General features: G+C 52.8%; 1 pseudogene; it reads left to right on the top strand.

Annotated features, from left to right (window-relative positions):
- The first annotated feature begins 1195 nt into the window (after positions 1-1195).
- The window catches only part of LOC142594697 (uncharacterized), a 32256-nt pseudogene continuing 13446 nt past the window's right edge, over positions 1196-20005 (top strand).

The raw sequence follows: 20005 nt of genomic DNA, 5'->3' as shown, positions 1-20005 counted from the left end.
TTCTTTTTCTCTCTGCGCTTTTGTCCTGCTCCCTCTCCCTCTTTTTTTTTTTTTTTCCCCATTCTCCGTCTTGGTCCTGCAGCCCATCGCTGTTTTTTTCCTTTTTCCATCTCTTTGTCCTGATCTGTATCTGTCTCTTTACTGCGCCCCACTCCGCCCCCGATGTTCTCTGGCCTGTTCCCTGGCGTTCTCTTCCTCACTGCGCCTCTACATGCCACTCTGTGTCCCTGCCTTCCTATCGCTCTCCTTCCTTCCTTCTCTTTCTCTCCCTATCCCTTTGTCAGCCTTGGTCCTGTCCCTCTCCTCTACTCTCTGTCTCTCATGTTTTTCTCCATCTATGCCCCGCTCCCTGTCCGTTTTCTCTTCTTCTCCCTGCCCTCCATCCTCACCCTAACTTTTTGCCTGTATATCTCGGTACCGCTGCCTGTCCCATCGTTTCTTGCTACACCCCCCTGCCCAGCTCGCCGTCCCGTTATTCCCCTCTGTCCCAGTCCCTTTCTTCTCATCCTGCAGCCTAGCGCTGCTTTTTCCTCCTCCCTCTCTTTGTCCTCATCCGCACCTCTCTTCTTCCCCAGGTGCGCGCAGTGAGGCTGATGGCCAAGGCCCCTCCCTGTAAAGGGGTGGCTGCCGGTGGAGGGGCTGGTGCTGCCCTGCCCTGGGGGGCCGTGGAGGGGCCGGTGTGAGGCAAGGGAGGAGCGGAGCGGTTGTCGGGCTGTGGCTGCACCGAGGGAGAAGGTGAGCGGGGGCCAGGCGATGGACCGGGAGGGCAGCGGTGCCTGCGGGGGGGTGGGGGCTGCTGCGGGACGGCGGGGGTGCGGGGATGCCGCGCCGTGTCATGTCGTGTCGGGGGTAGCAGCGAGGGGAGCCCGGGCGTGGGGGCGTGCCGCGCCGTGTGCCGGAGCCGGGCGGCGGGGGCTGCCTGAGGGCGGGTGGAACGGCGGCGTCCCCGCAAGGGAGAAAGCGGGGCCGGCTGCCTCTCGCGGCGTGCCGGCAGCTGCGGTGCTGGGCGCGGAGCTTGCGGTCGGCCATGTCGCCTGCGCGGAGCATGCCGGGAGCTGTAGTTTTCGCGGCACGGCCCAGTCACGCGGCAGCCTGGCGGCCGAAGCGCGATGCTGCGTCCCGGCGTTCGCGCGCCGGGTGTGGCCCCTACGGCGCGCCGTCGGTGTCCGGCGCATGCGCGGTGTGCGGGAGCGGCATGGCGGCGCGGCGGGCGCGATTGCTGGTGGCGGGCGAGGGCCGGGAGCAGCGGCGATGTGATGTGATGTGAGCGAGCCCCTTCGGTGGGTGCAGGGTGTCTGCTGCCCGCCGGGCACCCGGGGGTGGCGGGAGGGGAAGCTTCAAAGCTGCCGCTGCGGTAGGCTGCCGGGCAGCTGGGGGCGAGCAGGGTCGGGGCAGCCCCAGGGAGTTCCCCGAGAGAGAGCGGCGATAGGAGGGAAGGAGGAGGACATGCCCCAGGCGCAGACGCCGGGCACGTCCCCAACTCGCCAGAGCTCGCCCTGAGCCCCCCCTGGGCCCACTGAGCCCATGCAGTTGCCCCCAGCTCCAGCACCTGCCCTGAAGCCTGTCCTGTAGCCCTAGATCACCCCCAAGGCCTGTCGCGAAGGCTGGAAGCTGGCCCTCGAACGCGCTGGATTCTCCCTTAATGCGGTACCGATAGCAGCAGTGCAGGGAAGGAGCGGTGTCTGCAGAGGTCCCTGCATAAGGAGGGGCTGTGGCCGGGGGCAGGCTCTGGTAATAATGGCCACTGGTTGTTCTTTCCCCCTCCCAGAGGCTGCGCTGAGGACCTGGTTGCCCGTTCCTCCCCTGGAGATGCCGTTGACTGCCTCAGCTTCAGACTGGCATGGGTTGTCTGTGCCTGGCCTCGCTCTCGTAGCGGTGTGGGGGCAAAAAGGGACAGGCGGAGCCCTTGCTGGCTGTGGGGGAGAGCTGCTGTGGCTGAGGCTGGCGAGGGCAGAGACAGGTAAAGCAGCTGAAGAATAAACTGTCCTGGTTTCGGTTGGGATAGAGTTAATTTTCTTCCTAGTAGCAGGCATAGTGCTGTGTTTTGGATTTAGAATGAGAAGAATGTCGATAACATGCTGATGTTTTTAGTTGTTGCTACGTACTGCTTATGCCAGTCAAGGACTTTTCAGCTTCCCATGCTCTGCCAGGTACACAAGAAACTGGGAGGGAGCACAGCCAGAATAGTTGATCCAGATTGACCAAAGGGCTATTCCATACCATGTGACGTCATGCTCAGTATATAAATGGAGGGGGGTTGGCTGGGGAGCAGTGACCGCTGCTCAGGAACTGTCTGGGTATCGTTCAGTGGGTGGTGAGCAATTGCATTGTGCATCACTTGCTTTGTATATCATTATTATTATATTGTTACTATTAGCATTACTATTTTACTTTATTTCAATTATTAAACTGTTCTTGTCTCAACCCAGGAGTGTTTCTCACTCTTACTCCTCTGATTCTCTCCCCCATCCCACCGGGCCAGGGGGAGTGAGCGAGCGGCTGCGTGGTGCTTAGTTGCTGGCTGGGGCTAAACCACGACAAAACCAAAGAGGATCCAGCCGGCAGCTGCCTCCCGCTGCAGGCAAGAGAGCGCCTGCCTCTCCGGGTGAGGAAGGATCCCTCCTTGTAGTTGCGGAGCGCACGAACAAGCAAGCGAGGCTACGCATCTAGGCAGCCTTGTCTCACGAGAGCTGTAAGAGACCTGTGTGTTCTCTTAGGTGGAGGATAGCTGAGCGACCGGAGTTACGGAAGAGGAAGGGAGGAGAGGAGAAGGAAGCGTCCGAACTGGCAAGTTCTCCTGGCAGCGCTGAGAGCGAGAGCTGTGGTGAGTCCTGGGCCCTTAGGGCCCAGTCTCCCCTCTTCCTTTGTCCCGCTCCCTGCCCGTATTCACATTTGTCTCTGTCCTGTTGACCGTCCCAGGTGTTTTTTTCTCCTCCATCTCCATCCTGCTGCTGCCCTGTTTTGTTTTTTTTTTTTTTCCCCTGCCTTGCTCCCTGTTGCTCTTTCTGTGTCTTGTCCTCTGTTCCTGCTGCTTTTCTCTCCATCTCTGTCCAGCTCTCTGTCCTTTCCTTTTTTTCTTCCTGCTGTCCCTCTGCCCTGCTTCCTCTCACTGTCTTTTCTGTCTTTTTCTCTGCCCCATTCCCTCTTCTGTTCTTTCTAACTGTGTCCCCCTGTCTAGCTGGCTGTCCCTTCTTTCCTTTCTCTCTTGCTCAGTATTTTTTGGATCTCCATATCTCTCTGTCCCACTGCTTATCACAGTTGTTTTTTTCCCTCCAATGCTGTCCTGCTCTCTGTCCCTTTTCTCTCTCTCTGTCATTCTGTCGTGCTCCCTGTGTCTCTGTGTTTAATTTTTCCATCTCTGTCCTGCAGCCTGGTGCTGGATTTCCGCCCCCCCCCACCCTCTCTGTCCTGTTACCCATTCTAGGCCTTTCTCCCTCCGTCTCTGTCCTGCTTCCTGGCTCTAATTTTTGCCTGTCTTGCACTTTGTCCTGCCTTCCTGTCCCTTTTTTCTCTCTCTGTATCACCTTGTCTTGCTCCCTGTCTTTCTTGGACAAGCTGTGTCCTGCTCCTTGTCCTTCTTCCCCACCCTCCCCATCTCCTAGCCTTCTCCCTGTCTGCCTTTTTGTCTTTGTCTCTCCTTCTGCCCCAATGTTTTTTTTTTCTCTGTCGCCATCTTTGTCCCTCTTTTCTTCTTCCTCTCCTCCACTCCCCCCCATCTCTCTCTCCCTCCGTTCTGCTCATGGACCCAACGTTTTCTTGCTCCATCTCTCTGCAGGGCCGGCGGGGGCAGAAGCGGCCCTGGGACAAACGCTGCCGCCGGGTCGTTGAGGGGTTTTGGGGCCAAGCCCCTGCCTGGCCGGGGCGAGTAGAGGCAGCCCCGTCCCATCCCATCCCTGGCTGCTCCTTGCTGGGGCTGGGCAGCCTCTGCCGCTCTCGGCGCAAGTCGGGCTGAGAAACCTTTGTGAGTTTGAGGACTCTACAGATACTCTACGTCAAACCCAGAGAAAAGGCAAATCTGCTGCCAGTGCTGAAAAGCTGACAAAAAATTTCAGTTACTGGAGCATGCCTGGTTCCTGCATTGGTCCCTTGATAGTCACGAATGTTTTCCTTTCAGGTAAAAGAACAAACTTTCCTCTAGGATAAATTAAGAGCTGCCTATAAATTTCGTTAGGGTGAAGTGTTTCTCTTCTGTTTGTACATACTAGTTTTATGGGCAAGTTGGAAATAGCCTTTTATTTTTCTGTGCGTCGCTAAATTTTTAGTAATATGTGGTGTCGGCATAGGTAATTTTTGAGCAGCTAGATGCCAGTAGAAGCATAATGAATGACACGTGATGGCAACCGATGCTTAAACTTGATTTTGATGTGATTTTTTTTTGTTACTTTGTTTGCTTTCATTAGAATGTTGGTGACGTGTTGTCCTGTGGCTCAGTCCACATTCTGTTGCATGGAACCTTTGATCTAGGACTTTGAAGTAAAAAAAGTTTGCCCTTCCAACAAAGGACTGGTCATTCATAGGATTGAGGTGCAGACCTGGAGAGTCTCTTAAGTACGTGATCAGAATTGAAGCCAAATTTCACTTAATGTTGCTGCTGTTTGGTTTCACTTTCATGAATTTCCTCACTGCTGCCTCATGGTTGGGATCTCTGAATTGTCATTTTTTTTCAGTCTCTAACACATTTGCCCCCCCCCCCCCCAAGGAGAGGCTACGTTTGAAAGTTAATTAGTGTCCTCACAAACGCATCAGTCAATAAAACTGAATTATGGTTATTAAAACATAAGGATGATACCAGTCGTAGAGATCTGGGCTACTTCTGAATGTGTATTTGTCACATGCAAACGTCATTGGGATACAGATCACCTGCGCTTCATGCTCTGACAAGACAGCATGGTGAGACAGGGATGAGCTCCGACAGAAAAAAAATATGTCGTCGTGGTTTTGGTTTGTTGTTGCTTGTTTTTTGTGTGTTGGGTTTTGATGTTTGGGGTGTTTCGGGGTTTGGGTTTTTTTTTTTGTTCATTTGTTTGTGTGTGTGTTTTGGTTTTTTTTTCTTTAAAAAAGAGTGCAGTGTTGACCTGCAGAGCTCTGTTGCTGCCTGACCTCTCCTTCTCTTCTCTTTCCCTCGTCTTTTGTGGCTGTAATTTTCATCAGCAACAAGACAATAGATGTATGTGTAAATATATAAAAGTGTAAATATAATATATATTTGTTCAGACTTACATAAGTGTAAATAGAAAATATATATAAGAACCATATATATTCCCTGAATATATGAATGTGTGTAGATACGTAAGTGTAAAGTGATTCTCCCAAGTCGCGACTTTCCCCCGTGGGGCCACACATGCAGAGTGGGAGCTGCTGCCACAGCACAAAAATACCCCAAACCCCCTGATTCTGGGTCTGCAATCGGGGGGGGGGGGGGGGGGGGAAGAACAACCTGGGGTGTGGGGGGATGACACCCAGCAATTTGGGGCTCCCAGGAAAGCCAAATGCACCTGGATTTGTGCAGCTGGAAAGCAAAAAAAACCTCAACCAACCAAAAAAACCTCCAACCCCCAAAAGAACCCCTCTTTTTCAAGAACGAAACCAAAAGCAAGAATCACCAATTTTTATGTTGTGGAAAAGCACTGAAAAACCCCAGAACTGAATATGTTTGGAAAAAGCAAACAAATGCCAGTTTTCCATTGTGGAAAAGCCAAAAGGGAAAAAAAGGAAAAAAACAAAACCCAAACAAAACCCAACCTCTAATTTGGGCTAAATGTGGGGTGAAATGCTGGCAGTTTGAGGAGCACTGCTGAGCGTTATCCAGCGTGGATCTGGTGTGGGTCAGTTACACGGAGCGGAACGCCTGCTGCGGGTTGTCCCAGGTGAGTTACCTGCTGTAGATTATGCTGGGTGGACCCCCTCGCGTAGGTCATCCCCACGCGTGTCCACCCGTGCACCTTTTCCCCCACACGTACCCCTGTCTGTCCGTGTCCTCCTCCTCCTCCCCATCCCCCTCTGTGTGTCTCCCTGCCCTCCCGAATGCTTTCCACCCGAGCATCCCCCTGCACGAGGTTTTCCCCCAGGTGAGTTATTTTTCCCCGGGGAGGTGCCCCTGCCTCCGCCCCACCATCCTGGGCACTGCCCCCCGTAACCCCTCTGCTTCTGGGCCCGCAGCCCCCCAGACACTTCCCTGCAGCCCAGTCCCACCCCTGTCTCCCTCCTCCACTGTTTTGGATTTGTGCTGGGAACAGCCTTGATGACACACTGGTGTTTTAGCGCCGCCGAGCAGCGTTTGCACAGAGTCGAGGCTTTTTTGGCTCCTCGTACCGCCCCGCCGCCAAGCGGGCTGGGGGGCACGAGGGGTTGGGAGGGGACACGGGCGGGACAGCTGACCCCAGCTGACTAAAGGGCCGTTGCGGAATACACGACGCAGTGTTCTTAGCTAATGGACAAGCCCTGCACAGGAAACCTTCCTCGTGTGTAGGCGGGATGAGGAGAGCAGAGTTCCGATAGCACAGAAGTGAGGACAGGTGCAAGGAAAACAGCAAAGCCCAGGCCTCGCCAGCGTGTTGCTCATTCGCATCCGGTCTGCTTGGGCGTGCTGTTTCCCGATGAACGTATCTGCCCCCTGACACAAAGCAGCTTTCGTCTCTTCTCACCTGCCTTGAGGATGCCATGTGTGTTGCTGCTTTTTGTTTGGTTGGTTCGTTTGTTTTGTTTTAATCTTTCCGCAGCATCTGGCGTGACCCAGATTGTATGTGCAGAGCAATACAGCAATGCTGGGCGCTTACTGCAAAGGGCAAAAAGAAAACCCGTTAGCGGTTCCTTGTGCTGCTTCTGCTTTCAAGGTAATGGGGTGTAGGGGGCACGGACAGAAACCGTGCCCGGGCTTTCGGAGCAGCCGGATGCTGCTCGGGGCTGCCATGGTCGAGCCCTGGGATGCTTCTGGCAATGGAAGCAGCGCACGCCGTGCCGCGTGGGCTGCGAGTGGGAAGCGGGCAGAGCAATACAAGCCCTGCTCTTGGACCCCCCGCAGTCAGTAGCTGCCGCCTTTGGGTGGTCTAAACGGGGCTGAAGTAGCAGCCTTTTCTCATTCTGCGGAATAATCGGAAAAGAATTTTGAAGACGCTGCGGCCGCCCGGCGCTCCAAAGCGGCTCCTGCAGCGGCAGCCCCGCGCATGCGCTTTGCCGCGCTCTGTGCTGCCACGTGGTGTGCGAATGCAGTCGCGGAGCTCCGGCTCCGCGCATGCGCAGTGGGGCTCTTTCCCGTGTCTCGGTGCTGCCACCAGGTGACCAAAATTTGGTACTGCAGCCTCAGCCCCGCTCGATCGCCGAAGGGCGGCGGCGAGTGCCGAAGAGTGCCGGGAATCGCCGAAGGGCGGCGGCGAGTGCCGAGGAGTGCCGGGAATCGCCGAAGGGCGGCGGGAATCGCCGAAGAGTGCCGGGAATTGCCGAAGGGCGGCGGCGAGTGCCAAAGAGTGCCGGGAATCGCCGAACAGTGCCGGGAATTGCCGAAGGGCGGCGGCGAGTGCCGAAGAGTGCCGGGAATCGCCGAAGGGCGGCGGCGAGTGCCGAGGAGTGCCGGGAATCGCCGAAGGGCGGCGGGAATCGCCGAACAGTGCCGGGAATTGCCGAAGGGCGGCGGCGAGTGCCGAAGAGTGCCGGGAATCGCCGAAGGGCGGCGGCGAGTGCCGAAGAGTGCCGGGAATCGCCGAAGGGCGGCGGCGAGTGCCGAAGAGTGCCGGGAATCGCCGAAGGGCGGCGGCGAGTGCCGAAGAGTGCCGGGAATCGCCGAAGGGCGGCGGCGAGTGCCGAAGAGTGCCGGGAATCGCCGAAGGGCGGCGGCGAGTGCCGAGGAGTGCCGGGAATCGCCGAAGGGCGGCGGGAATCGCCGAAGAGTGCCGGGAATTGCCGAAGGGCGGCGGCCAGTGCCGAAGAGTGCCGGGAATTGCCGAAGGGCGGCGGCGAGTGCCGAAGGGCGGCGGGAATCGCCGAAGGGCGGCGGCGAGTGCCGAAGAGTGCCGGGAATCGCCGAAGGTTGGCGTGAATCGCCGAACAGTGCCGGGAATTGCCGAAGGGCGGCGGCGAGTGCCGAAGAGTGCCGGGAATCACCGAAGGGCGGCGGCGAGTGCCGAAGAGTGCCGGGAATCACCGAAGGGCGGCGGCGAGTCCCGAAGAGTGCCGGGAATCGCCGAAGGGCGGCGGCGAGTGCCGAGGAGTGCCGGGAATCGCCGAAGGGCGGCGGCGAGTGCCGAGGAGTGCCGGGAATCGCCGAAGGGCGGCGGCGAGTGCCGAAGAGTGCCGGGAATCGCCGAAGGGCGGCGGCGAGTGCCGAAGAGTGCCGGGAATCGCCGAAGGGCGGCGGCCAGTGCCGAAGAGTGCCGGGAATTGCCGAAGGGCGGCGGCGAGTGCCGAAGAGTGCCGGGAATAGCCGAAGGGCGGCGGCGAGTGCCGAAGAGTGCCGGGAATCGCCGAAGAGTGCCGGGAATCGCCGAAGGGCGGCGGGAATCGCCGAACAGTGCCGGGAATTGCCGAAGGGCGGCGGCGAGTGCCGAAGAGTGCCGGGAATTGCCGAAGGGCGGCGGCGAGTGCCGAACAGTGCCGGGAATTGCCGAAGGGCGGCGGCGAGTGCCGAAGGGCGGCGGGAATGGCCGAAGGGCAGCGGCGAGTGCCGAAGGGCGGCGGGAATCACCGAAGGTTGGCGTGGAGCGCCGAACAGTGCCGGGAATCCCCGAAGGTTGGCGGGAACTGCCGAAGAGTGCCGGGAATCGCCGAAGGGCGGCGGCGAGTGCCGGGAATTGCCGAAGGTGGGCGGCGGGAATCGCCGAAGGTTGGCAGGGAGTGCCGAAGAGTGCCGGGAATTGCCGAAGGGCGGCGGGAGTGCCGAAGAGCATGCGCAGTGGGGCTGTTTTACCGCGCTCCGTGCTGCCGCCTATTGACCAAAATGCGGTACTGCAGCTCCGACCCTGCGCATGCGCAGTAGCGCGCGTTCTAGCGTTCGGTGCTGCCGCCTGGTGAACAAAAGTGGGTACTGCAGGTCCAGCCCCGCGCATGCGCAGTGAGACTCTTTTCCAGCGCTCAGTGCTGCCACCCTGTGAGCAAAATGCGGTACTGCAGCTCCAGCCCCGCTCATGCGCGGGGGCGAGCTTTGCCGCGCTCGCTGCTGCCACCCCGTGACCAAAAAATGGGTACTGCAGCCCCAGCCTTTCTCCGTCTCTCTCTGGCCAGCGCTCTGCCCCTGTTCGTGAATTCCTCGCTCTCTGCCCTGTAGCCTGTCGCTTTTGTCCTTCGTCCATCTCGCTGTCTCTGGCTCCCCGTGGACCCTAGTTTAGAATTGCCCCCCCCTTCTTTCTGTACGCATAGCTACCTTTTGTGCCCTCCCGCTCTCTTTTTTCCGGCTCCCTGTCCCTATTTTTTTAATTCTTCCCCCTCTGTCCTGCAGCATGTAGCTGTGGGGTTTGGTTTGCGCGGTTTTCCCCCGCCCCGGCCCCGGCCCCGGCCCCTTCCCTCCGTTGTTCGCTTTCCCCGGGCTCGCTGCTGCCGCCCGGTGACCAAAGTCCGGTACTGCAGCCCGGCAGCCGCCCATGCGCATTGCTGCGGCCACGGGATCCAGGGGGCCGCCCGTCGGTACCAGCCACGCGGTGCCGCCGTGCTCGGCGCTGCCCGCCGGTAAGGAAACGCCGCTGCCGCCCCCGGCCGTGCTCTCGGCGCGCACGAGGCGGAACAGAAGCGCCGGTGCTGGCCCCTGGGCGAGCGCGGTTCCCGCAGCGCCGGCACCGCGCGGGTCGGCAGCAGCGCCGCCGCAGCCTTGGCTGCCGCTGCAGCGCGGCAGGGTGCTGGGCGAGATGAGCGGTGGTGGGCGGCGGGCAGGAGCCCCGGTGAGGCGAGCGAGCCCCTTTGGGGGTGCAGGGGTTTCGCCTGCCCGCTGGGCCCGTGCTCTCGGGAGAGCCGGGAGAGCCCCGTGTGTTCTCTCAGGGGGAGGCCGGCTGAGCGAGCGGAGTTACAGCGGAGGAAGGGAGGAGAGAGGCTGAAAGCAGCGTCCGAGCTGGCAAATTCTGCCGAGAGCGAGAGCTGCGGTGAGTCCCGGGCCCTCGGGGCCCTGTCTCCCCTCCCGTGCGTCCGGGTCCCTCCCTGCCCCGCCCCTGGCCCCCTCGCTTTCCCACGCTGCTGCGATTTCCGTCCCCCCCGCCCCTTCCCTGCACCTCTCTTCTCCTTTGTCTTCTTCTCTCCCACTCCCTCTTCCCCCCTTCCTTCATCTCGCTTGTTCTACCGCTCCCTTTTCTTTTTCTCTCTGCGCTTTTGTCCTGCTCCCTCTCCCTCTCCCTCTTTTTTTTTTTTCTTCCCCATTCTCCATCTTGGTCCTGCAGCCCATCGCTGTTTTTTTCCTTTTTCCATCTCTTTGTCCTGATCTATATCTGTGTCTTTATCCTCCCCCCCGACTTTCTCTGGCCTGTTCCCTGGCGTTCTCTTCCCCTCGGCGCCTCTACGTGCTGCTCCGTGTCCTTCCTTCCTTCCTTCCCTCCCTCCCTTCCTTCCTTCTCTTTCTGTCTCGATCCTTTTGTCTTGCTCGCTGTTGCTGGTTTTTTTCATTCTGTATTTTGCTGTCCGTGTTCCCCTTCCTGTTTATCTCTTACTCTCGCTGAGCCTTTGTGCTGCTCCCCGTCCCTGTTATTTACGGCTTCGCCTCTGTGCCCCGTGTTTTCCTCGTGCTCCACCTCTCCGTCATTCTCTTGGTTGCTCCGTGTCTCGGCATCCTGCTACCTGTCCCTCTTTCTTCCGCAGTATCCCGCTTCCTGGCTCCCTTTCCCTCACCTGGTTTCTGTATTGCTCAGTCCTTCGTCCTCTCTTTCCTTGTCCCTCTGGCCCGCTGCCCATCACTGTTTTTTTCATTCCTCCCTCCCTCCCTTCCTTCCTCCCTTCCTTCCTTCCTTTTTTCTTTCTCCATCTGTCTGCCTTGGTCCTGTGCCTCTCCTCCTCTCTCTCATGTTTCTTTCTCCATCTGTGCCCCGCTCCCTGTCCCTTTTCTCTTCTCTCCGCCCTCCATCCTCCCCCTAACTTTTTGCCTGTATATCTCCGTACCACTGCCTGTCCCATCGTTTCTCGCTACATCCCCCTGCCCAGCTCGCCATCCCATTATTCCCCTCTGTCCCGCTCCCTTTCTTCTCATCCTGTAGCCCAGCGCTGGTTTGTCTTTCTCCGTCTCTTTGTCCTGATCCATGCCTTTCTTTTCCCCCTCAATCCCTCTGGCTCGTTCCCTATCTTTTTATCTTCCTCCCACCCTTATTCCTTTCATGCAGGTTCTCTCTCGATCCGGCTGTTGGGCTCCCCGCTCGTCACTTTCTCTCCCTCTGGCCTGCTCCCCGACCCTGTTTGTTCTTCTGCCATGTCCCTGCGGGGCTCCTCGTGCTTTTTTTTTTAGTGACACGTGCATCTGGCTGTCCTTTTGCCTGTACTTTTCTCTGCCCCTCTGTCTTTCTCCCTCATCTTATTTTTTCTTTCCATTGCTTTGTCCTGCTCCCCATCGCATCTCCATGTGCAGCTTGAGTCGGTCAGTCATCGCTGTGGATAAATGGGGGCTTGTTATTTCTCTCTCGCAGGGGCGGTGCTGAGGACTCAGTTGTTGGTTCCTCTCCGGGGACGTTGTTGACTGCCCCTGGCTCAGACTTGCATGGTTTTCGCCTTTGGCCCCGTTCTCCTGGCAGCACGGGCGAAAAGGGGCAGGCGGAGCGCTTCCTGGCTGTGGCCGGGAGCTGCCGCAGCTGAATCTGGGGAGGCCGGAGACAGGTAAAGCAGCTGAAGAATAAAATAAAGAGGATCCAGCTGGCAGCTGCCTCCCGCTGCAGGCAAGAGAGCGCCTGCCTCTCCGGGTGAGGAAGGATCCCTCTTTGTAGTCGTGTAGCGCGTGAGCGAGCAAGCAAGGAAGCAAGCAAGCAAGCAAGGCTGTTTCTAGGAAGCCTTGTCTTGTGAGAGCCGTTAAGACAGCCCCGTATCCTCTTAGGTGGAGGACAGCCAAGCGACCGGAGTTACAGAAGAGGAAGGGAGAAGGAGAAGGAAGCGTCCAAGCTGGCAAATTCTCCCGAGAGCGAGAGCTGCGGTGAGTCCTGGGCCCTCGGGGCCCTGTCTCCCCTCCCATGCATCCGGTTGCCTCCCTGCCCTGCCCCTGGCCCCCTCGCTTTCCCACGGCGCTGCAATTTTTTGTGTGGGTTAATTTTCCCCCCCCACCCCCACCCCCTTCTCCCCTGTACCTCCTTTCTGCATCTCGCTCTGAGCATCTGCCTGTCCCCATCTTTTAGGTCCTCCCTCTCTCTGCCCTGTAGCCCATGGCTAGTTTTTTCCTCCTGTGTCTCTCTCTGCCCGACACCCGGCCACTACTTTTGCATTCCTCCCTCTGTGTCCTGTAGCCCGTCATTATTTTTGCCGTCGCTGGCTCCCCCCTGCCCCCTTCTCCATCTCGCTCTTTTTTTGCTTCCCATCCCTGTTTTTTTAATTCCTTCCTCTCTGCTGCGTAGCCCTTCGCTTTTTCCTTTTCTCCATCTCTCTGTGTCTGTTGCAGTGCCCCCGCGGCTGGATGCCAGGCGCCCACCAAAGCTGCTCTGTCGCTCCCCTCTTCAGCTGGACAGTGGAGAGAAAAAATAGAATGAAAAGCTTGTGGGTCGAGATGAGGACAGGGAGAGATCACTCAGCAATTACTGTCACAGGCAGAACACAGGCTCGACTTGGGGAAACCAATCTAATTGATTACCAGTCAAATCGGGGTAGGATAATGAGAAATAAGAACGAAATCTTAAAACACCTTCCCCCACCCCCTCCCTTCTTCCCGGGCTCAACTTCACTCCCGATTTCTTGACCTCCGAGTGGCGCAGGGGAACTGGGGAATGGGGGTTGTGGTCTGGATTTTTCCCTTGGTCTCTCTCTGCCGGGCTCCCTCTCTTTGTTTTTTCATTCCACGTTTTCTGTCCCGTAGCTCCACACTATTTGCTTGCCTTTCTCTGTCTGTCTCTGGCCAGCGCTCTGCCACTGTTTGTGAATTCCTCGTTCTCCACCCTGTCGCCTGTTGCTTTTGTCCTTTGTCCGTCTCGCTGTCTCTGGCTCCCTGAGGACCCTATTTTAGAATTGCCCCCCCCCCCCCCCCCCCCTTTCTGTACACATTGCTACCCTTTTTGCTCTCCCGCTCTCTTTTTTTCCGGCTCCCTGTCCCTGTTTCTTTATTCTTCCCTCTCCGCCCTGCAGCATGTAGCTGCGGGGTTTGGTTTGTGTTGTCATCCCACGCACCCTCCCGGCCCCTTCCCTCTGTTGTTCGCTGTCCTGGTTCCCTGTCCCTGTTGTTTCATTCCTCCCTCTCCGCCCTGCTCTTGCCGCTGCTTTTTTGTCTTTCCCCATGTCTCTCGGTCCAGCTTCCTGCCCCTGTTCTTTTCTCCTCCCTCTCTGTCGTGCTGCCCGTCCTGGGTTTCTCCCGCATCTCCATCCCGCTCCCCGTCCCTCTTTGTCAGTGTCTGTCCAGCTCCCTCTCCCCCTTTCTGCGGCCTCTCTCCCTGCTGCTTCTTTCTCCACCTCTGTCGGGCTCCCTTGTCCCCGTCCTTCTCTCTCTGTCCCATTCCCTGCCTCGTGCTTTCTCTCTACACCCCCCTGTCCAGTGCCCCGCTCCTCATTTTTGGCATCCTCCACCTCTGTCCGTTCCCCACCGAACCGACGAGCGTGGCTCCCGGAACCACTGCCAAGGTGTCCCAGGGGCAGGGGGAGCGTCGGGGGCCCCGAGCCCCGGAGCAGACTCGCTCCCGGTGAAAGGGCTAAACCTCTGACAATACCTGACTCAGATAGTTTTAGTTATCTGCTGAGACAGATATTTCGAAGAATGTGACTCCTTGTCTGGCACGATTAAAACAGACCCTGAGCAAGCTTGTTAGGCTTCCTGTGTAAATCACTGATAACATAGACTCAGGACCCCCGTGCTGAGATAAGCACTCAAGGAGCTGGTCTCGTAGCATTCCGAGGCCAAAGGACTGATGAGCTAATTCGAATGACCATAAATGGACAAAGGAAGCCCAAAAGTTCAACTAGCGGACAAGTGAAGAAGACTATTGGAGACCACCAGAGGACCCCTGAAGACCACCAAAGAGGATGACTACGCCTGCGGATTAGACATTTGCATATGTTAACGAGTTCCAAGAAATCTCATGTTTATGTAGATGAATTCCCAGAAATCATATGAATATGTATAACTTGATAGTATAAAATCTCTGGAAGTTTGCCAAATCGTTGGAGCACTCATGGTGGAACGATCCCCAGTGCTGCCTAGCGCTGTAATAAAGAATGCCTGCTTAATAGTAACTTTGTTGCTATTGAGTTTTATTTCGGGAACTTTCTGAAGACTCCGTTTCCTCTTGAGGAGAGGTTCGGACTTTGAAGAATAGTATCTGCGAGTTTTTGTATCAGTTTTGGCGACCCAGATGGGACCATCTCTGTCCGGCTGCAGGACCCCTGAGTCGGAGACTCCCTTGGCCGGCCCCGGAGAATTCTCTGGAGGGACTCCCTGATTCGGCGGATCCGTGCAGGGGCAGACAAGGACCTCTGGTAAGAATAAGGCATTCTTTTTTTGTTTTGTTTTTCTGTTTTGACCGGTCATTTGGAGCTACTCGTAAGTCGCGGTTCGTGAGAACCCCGCAGGGTGGCATACAATTGCATATATGATTTGTATTAGTCACCTGGTTACTACGTTGCATGGTTGTATTGACCATTTGATTAGTACGGTCATCTGTTTGTGCATTTGTATTTGATTTTGCTTTACATACGCGTGTGTCTGTTTTTCTGGCATACAATTGCATATACGATTTGTATTAATCACTTGGTTACTACGTTGCATGGTTGTATTCACCATTTGATTGGTATGGTCGTCTGTTTGTGCATTTGTATTTGATTTTGGTTTACATACGCGTGTGTTTGTTTTTCTGGCATACAATTGCATATATGATTTGTATTAATCACCTGATTACTACGTTGCATGGTTGTATTGATCATCTGGTTAGTACCATCGTCTGTTTGTGCATTTGTATTTGATTTCAGTTTATATACGCGTGGGTCATGTAGTTCTAAGTTTGGTGCGCACATATTTGAAAATCTCTGATCATCCTATGTCGACATTTGTTATTGTATCTGTGATAGTAATTGTTAGTTGCGTGTGTTGTTTGTGTCCCAGTCTCTGTCCTTGTCCTTGTGTTTTATAAACTTTAGAATGGTGAACCAACAAGGCGGAGTTCTGAAAAAGAGCCCTTTGGGCTGCATTTTAGCTCACTGGAAAGATATTGGGGGGCCATCTGGAGGGAATGTGAATCGTAAAACCTTGATAAAATATTGTAATCAGTGGTGGCCTTTATATAAGTTGGATGATAGCGAAAATGGCCTTTTAACGGAACTTTAGAGTATAATACTTTGTTGCAACTTATGTTATTTCTAAGACGAGAGAGAAAATGGGATGAAGTGGTTTATGCAGATATGTTTTTCACTTTGCGAAATCACCCTGAATGGCAGAAAGAATGTGGAATTAGTCTAGTGCCCCAGGACCCTATGGTTCTGGCGATAGAAGGAGAGAAAAATAGGCAGGGGAAAGAATTAAAGAGGTATTGCTCGTCGTGTAGCATTGGACAGAGGTGTTTAGAAGTTGGCCCGCAGAATGAAAGGCTGGAGGATTATTTGCCTCCGCTAGAGAGAGAAGTTGATTGGGAGGGAGATGCTGGTGCTGTCGGGGGTGAAGAATCGGAGGCACGAGTCAGGGAAGAAACTAATATCAGATTTTCTCCCATCACTGCCAGAACTCGGAGTAAAGTGGGACCTATTATACAGGCTCCACTAAGGCAGGCAGTGGGAGGACTTGTTAGAATTAAAGTGGCTTTTACTTTAGCAGACTTGGACTGCTGGTGAATTAATTATCGAGATGATCCCAAAAAGGTTGCTAAAGGATTTGAATTGATTGGTGAAAACTCAGGACCCTGATTGGGAGGATGTGGATGCAATGTTGGATGTGGTGTTTAGTGAAGTACAGGCTCTGGTTTTGGTACAGAGAATGGATTGCTTATGATATTAGGAGAAAGTTACAGAAGGTGCAAAGAACGGACGCGAGAGATTTAGAGAAATTGCTGGAGATTGCTTGGCAAGTGTATCGGAACAGAGATAGTCAGAAAGAGAGAATAATGGGTAAAACAATTGCTAATGCTACAGTGGCTGCCTTGCGCACCACAGGGGGTCAGACACCACCCTCTTGGAACTCCTCAGGAAACAATACTAAGGGAGGAGGAGCCATGAGAAGGGGTGTAAGTGCCCCACCCAAAGAAAATCAGCCCCTCTTAAAGAAACCAGTGTGCTTATTGTAAACAAATGGGGCGTTGGAAAAAGGATTGCCCAAGATTGGGCAAATTGGTGAAAGTTGCCAACATGGAAGAAAATTGACGGGGACCAGGGGAATCTTCCCTAGCAGAGCCTTTGGTAAGAGTACAGCTGGGGAAAGAGGAAAAACCTGTAGAATTTCTAGTAGATACAGGTGCCATGTTTTCAGTATTAAATCAAAATTTATTGCCCGTAAGTAGGCAAAATGTTAATATTGTGGGAGCAACTGGACAGGTCGAGAAGGCTTTCTTTTTGAAACCCTTAAAATTCAGAATTGGGAAGAGTGTAGAGATTCACAAATTTCTCTACCTGCCTGAAGCTCCTAGACCACTTTTGGGAAGAGACTTATTAGCTGAAACAAAATTTAACAATGGAGAAATTGTTTTTAAAATACCAGAAGAAATTATACAAGAAATAAAAGACCAGGTATACCCAGGAGTATGGGCCTCGGGAATACCGGGAAAGGCTAAAAATGCAGAATTAATTGTTGTTAAACTCGGAGAGGGAGCACGACCTATTAAAGTAAAACAATATCCCTTGAAATTGGAAGACAGGCAAGGAGTGAAAAGCGTTATAGAAGAATTTATAAGATTCGGATTATTGATTGAATGCTCTTCAGAGTATAACACTTCTATTTTGCCTATCAAAAAGCATGATGGCAAAACATATTAATTGATACAAGGCCTGCGGGCAATAAATAAGATAGTTGAAGATTTACACCCAGTAGTGGCAAACCCATACACTTTATTAACTAGTTTAAAAGAAACCTATGAATGGTTCACAGTACTAGATCTGAAAGATGCATTCTTTTGCCTCACCTTGGCCTCTGAAAGCCGCAATTTATTTGCCTTTGAATGGGAAAACCCTGATTCAGGACGAAAAACCCAACTAACCTGGACAGTGTTACCTCAAGGATTTAAAAATAGCCCCATGATCTTTGAAAAGCAATTAGAGGCCTGGGAAAGACCTCCAAGAAATGGTATCCTTTTACAGTATGTGGATGAAAGAATGGACTGTGAGTTTGTTAAATTTTCTTGGACTAAGGAGTTATCGAGTCTCATTAGAGAAAGCCCAGATCCTGAAGAAGGAAGTAATATACCTGGGATTCGTGATTTCTAAGGGACAGAGACAGCTCGGGAATGACCGAAAAGAAGCCATTTGCAGGACTCCAGAACTGACTACGGTAAAAGAACTTCGAACCTTTCTGGGAATGACAGGTTGGTGCAGATTATGGATATATAACTATGGACTTTTGGTTAAACCTCTATATGAACTGCTGAAAAACAGCCAGATACAATTAATATGGACTGATGAGGCCAAGAGGGCATTCAAATAACTAAAATTGGAATTAATGAGAGCTCCAGCTTTGGGCCTGCCCGACGTAACGAAGCCCTTCTGGCTGTTCTCTTATGAAAGGCAAGGAGTGGCTTTGGGAATTCTGGCCCAGAAGATGGGTCCTTATAAACGAGCTGTAGCGTACTTCTCCAAACAATTGGATGAAGTAAGCAAAGGATGGCCAGGATGTCTTCGGGCAGTGGCTGCCGTTGTCTTGATCATCCAGGAAGCCCGAAAATTTACGTTGGGGCAGAAGATGATTGTGCACACTTCCCACACTGTAACCTCCGTTTTAGAACAAAAGGGGGGACACTGGCTCTCGCCATCAAGATTCTTGAAATATCAAGCAGTTTTGATAGAACAAGATGATGTAGAAATTGTCACATCTACTGTTATCAATCCTGCTTCCTTTTTAACCAATAAACAGGAAATGGAGGCTGTCGCGCATGATTGCATAGAAACCATTGAGACTGTGTATGCGAGTAGGCCTGACTTGAAGGAGGAGCCGCTAGAAGAAGCTGACCACACCTGGTATACCGATGGGAGCAGTTTTGTAAAGAATGGAGTTCGAATGGCAGGATATGCTGTGACCACCACAGACCAAGTGGTGGAAGCGAAGTCACTCCCTAAGGGCACATCTGCACAACGAGCTGAAATAGTTGCTCTAGTAAGGGCATTAGAGCTTGCTGAAGGATTGCGAGTGAATATCTGGACAGATTCAAAATATGCCTTTGGTGTAGTTCATGCCCATGGGGCAATTTGGAAGGACTTTTAACTGCTCAAGGAAAAGTCATAAAACGCGCTGATATAATTTTGTGACTTTTAGATGCTGTACAGCTTCCGTCAGCTGTAGCGATTATGCACTGCAAAGGACATCAGAGAGGTAACACTGACAGGGAAGTGGGAAATAAATTGGCTGATCATAAGGCAAGGCAAGCTGCGGAACAAGGTGAGATATTAAGTCTAATTCCTGAAAAATCTTTGCCACTACCTGAGGTAGTTGAGTATGATGAAAAGGATCAGAAATTAATTACTGATTTAAAGGCTGAAATTTGCCCATCAGGGTGGGCAATGTTGAAAGATAACAGAATAATAGTTCCCTTTAGAATACTATGGAAATTGGTAAAAACAAAACATGACAAATATTATTGGGGAACTGAAGCTTTGTATAATTCCCTCACCAAGCAAATAGTAGTCAGAAATCTGTTTCAAACTGTAAGAACTATGGTTAATAGATGTGAAATATGCTTAAAGAATAATCCCAAGGTAGAGAATCGTGTAAAATTTAGAAGTATTGATAAAGGGAATGTTCCAGGTCAGAATTGGCAAATAAATTTTTCGGAGCTCCCTAGAAAAGGGGGGTATAGGTATCTATTAGTATTAACTGATACCTTTTCTGGGTGGCTTGAAGCTTTCCCTTGCAGAACAAATAAAGCCCGAGAAGTAAAGTGCCAGAAGTGATCTCCTCTGATAGGGGACCACACTTGGTGTCACAAGTAGTTCAACAAGTTAGTAGACTTTTAGAAATTAACTGGAAATTACATACAGTTTATCGCCCGCAAGCAAGTGGGCAAGTAGAAAAGATGAATCATTTAATAAATACACAATTGAGTAAAATTTGTCAGGAAACCAATTTAAGATGGGACCAAGCCCTCCCTATTGCATTACTAAGGCTCCGAGTCAAACCAAGAATTGAGTCCATTTGAAATTCTATTTGGGAGACCATTTCAAACTAGATAAATTAATCTACAACAATAACATTCTGTTAACAATTGTAAATGGACGATCCTGTCTCCTAATGTGTTTGAAATGTTTGTAGAAGTTAATGCTAGATATGTGTGTTTAGTGACTAACAATCGATCAGTAGTTGAAGAATACAACGTGACCACCCCATTCATAGGATGCCTTAAGAATATCACCCATCTAACTTGGCATGGCCAAACGTATTCGCTCTTTGCATATACAGAAGAACAAGTAGCAATGTTTTGGCATTATGAGAGCCTAAAATTAAGCCATGCAAGTTTATCTCTGAGAAAACTAAATGAGATCTTAAACCAATCTCAAGAACTTACACTAGCAGAATCTGTCATTAAAACGGTTATAACTAAAGACAAACTTGTTGGACTGTCTAGTCAAATTGAATCTGATACCGCACATCACTGGTGGGATATCTTTTCAGGATACTCACCCTCTGCAGAGAAAACTTTGAATATTTTAGTTCACCCGCTTTTGATATTGTTAGTATTTGTTATAATACTAACAGTTGTCAATTGCCTTTTGTGGTCTAAGCTAAAGAAACTGGCCATAA

The sequence above is a fragment of the Pelecanus crispus genome, chromosome 12 (genome assembly GCF_030463565.1).
Source record: "Pelecanus crispus isolate bPelCri1 chromosome 12, bPelCri1.pri, whole genome shotgun sequence".
Lineage (NCBI taxonomy): Eukaryota > Metazoa > Chordata > Aves > Pelecaniformes > Pelecanidae > Pelecanus > Pelecanus crispus.
The sequence above is the reverse complement of the archived record's forward strand: the minus strand, read 5'-3'. Positions and strand labels throughout refer to the sequence as shown.